This window comes from Nuphar pumila, chromosome 2 (assembly GCF_984573655.1).
Source record: "Nuphar pumila chromosome 2, dmNupPumi1.hap1.1, whole genome shotgun sequence".
Classification (NCBI taxonomy): Eukaryota; Viridiplantae; Streptophyta; class Magnoliopsida; order Nymphaeales; family Nymphaeaceae; genus Nuphar; species Nuphar pumila.
This window is the reverse complement of record NC_143250.1, coordinates 63,772,619-63,775,238: the sequence shown is the minus strand read 5'-3', so window position 1 is coordinate 63,775,238 and position 2,620 is coordinate 63,772,619. Positions and strand designations below refer to the sequence as shown.

General features: G+C 37.7%; 1 pseudogene; it reads left to right on the top strand.

Moving 5' to 3' along the window:
* Window positions 1-906: 906 nt before the first annotated feature.
* LOC149845584 (secreted RxLR effector protein 161 pseudogene) lies at window positions 907-1,464 on the top strand (annotated as a pseudogene).
* Window positions 1,465-2,620: the final 1,156 nt, after the last annotated feature.

Here is a 2,620-nt window from a genome sequence, read left to right as displayed (position 1 = left end):
AATGATTTCATAGATATTGAAGATCTATCTTCTTTTAAGGAAGTTGTTGAGTGTGAGCAATCTTCATCTTGGATAGAGGCCATGAAAGAAGAGCTAGACTGTATGACCAAAAACCATGTATGGGATCTTATCGAATTGCCTAGAGGAGTCAAGCCCGTAGGGTGTAAGTGGGTCTTCAAGACTAAAAGAGACTCTAAAGACAATATCAAAAAGTATAAGGCAAGGCTAGTTGCTAAAGGTTTCACTCAAATGGAGGGCATTGACTACAACGAGACATTTTTCCTATCTCGACTAAAGAGTCAATGAGGATTATTTTTGCCCTAGTAGCTCATTTTGATCTAGACTTACACCAAATGGATGTATAAATAACTTTCCTAAATGGTGAATTAAGTGAAGAAGTATACATGGAACAACCTCTAGGTTTCTACAAAGATAAGTTAGACTGTTTGGTTTGTAAGTTGAAAAAGTCAATATATGGACTTAAACAGGCCTCCCCCGTCAATGGTATATGAAGTTCACCAAAGTCATCTTGACCTTTGGATTCACAGAAAATATCGTTGATCGATGTGTATATCTCAAGACAAGTGGGAGTAAGTTCATAATTCTGGTACTTTATATGGATGATATCTTACTTGCAACCAACGATAAGGATATACTGACAGAAACCAAGCAATTTCTATCTTTTCATTTTGAAATGAAAGACCTAAGAGAGGTTGCCTATGTTCTCGGCATTGAGATCCGTCGAGATAGGTCTAAAGGTGTACTAGTATCTCTCAGAAAGCTTATATTAATAAAATTCTCAAAAGATATGGGATGGAGCATTATGCTCCTACTACGACACCCATATTAAAAGGAGATAAATTGGGCCTTAAGGACTGCCCACAGACTCAAGAAGAAAAATGACAGATGACCATGATACCATATGCATCAGTGGTCGGCAACTTGCAGTACGCTCAGACATGCACTCACCCTAACATATCATTTGCAATTGGGGTCCTTGGTAGATTTCAGTCGAATCCTGGTCTTGCTCACTGGAAGGCTGCTAAGAAAGTCATGCGCTATCTACAAGGGACAAAGGACTATATGTTAACCTACAGAAAGACAAACTATGTTGAGGTTATTGGTTATTCAGATACAGATCTGAGAGGTTGTCCTGATAGTAGAAAGTCTACTATAGGATACATTTTTCTACTAGCCGGTGGTGCGATTTCTTGGAGGAGTGGGAAGCAATCCACTACTGCTGCCCATACCATGGAGGCTGAGTTCATAGCTCTATTCGAGACAACTTCACAGGCCATTTGGTTGAAAAACTTCATCTCAGGACTTCAGGTGGTTGAATCCATTGGGAGGCCATTGAAAGTATTCTGTGATAATAAAGTCGTTGTATCCTTCTCCAATAACAACAAAAGTACATCTTGTAAGCATATGAAGTTGAAGTATTTTATTGTAAAGGAGAGGACATAGAATCTTTTGATGTATATTGATAACATAGGGACTAAGGAAATGATAGTTGATCCTCTTACTAAGGGTTTGGCCCCGAGACTATATGGCGAACATGTTAAGAGGATGAGATTGTTTGAAATCCTGCAATCATGTACACTGGCTTTTATGTGATCATATTTTGGTAATAAAGATATGATTCTCTCTTTCTTTCTTTTGTTGGTTATGCATCAAGTTTGCTCATAAAGTTTAAGAGTTTAGCATAACAACAAAATTTGGACTGATAAAGTGCACTTAAGACCTATTCACATGAACTTTCACATACTCGGGTCAAGTGAAAGAATGTTGGAAAACAAGGTGCCCCTTCGTATATGCTTCTTCCCATGCATCATACCTTTTGGTATGATGCATGGTGACCCTTTGGAGGTATCTTTTAGATACTTATATATATATATATATATATATATATATATATATATATATATATATATATATATATATATATATATATATATACCACATGATGGGCAGTGGTGTGTGTGTGAAATTGAAGGCTAACAAAGATCGGTCCCTGCTCACCCATTGCTTGAAGGCTTGTACTCATCGACAGGAGCAGTTCAACTGAAGAGATTGTCTGTCTCCCGTATCATCGCAATGGCAGGGACAGGTATCTAACGATACCCCACATCAAATGTGTTATCCATAATGTGTTTTCTCACACCCAAATGATCCACTTCAACCAAGAGTGGAGTGTCAACATACACCACTTTAATTAGAAAAAATTATGTGGAATCATTCTACAATTAACATATCAGCACTTCATATTCTGATTAATTGTGACAGAGTATGCTTCCTGGTAAACGCTTTGAATTTAAGATAATGCAGCGTCCCCACCCATTAAATGTTTGACTGATTAGTGATTCATTCCAATACAACTATTTCCTTGAAATTTCAGTGAAATGGGAGCTGCAAAAGATTATCTCAAAAGGATGGGCTGTCAGTGGGCCAGAATGCTAGATACCAAATCAAACAGCCATGGGTGGGACCATGTGTGAGGGGGTTTGAGCTAGATCTCATCAAACATGAGAAAATGGATTGGATCTAAACTGGGGTAGATTGGATCAGTTCCAAATTGAGGTTTTTAACTCCTTGCTTATATGGGATAATCTAAGTTTCATCA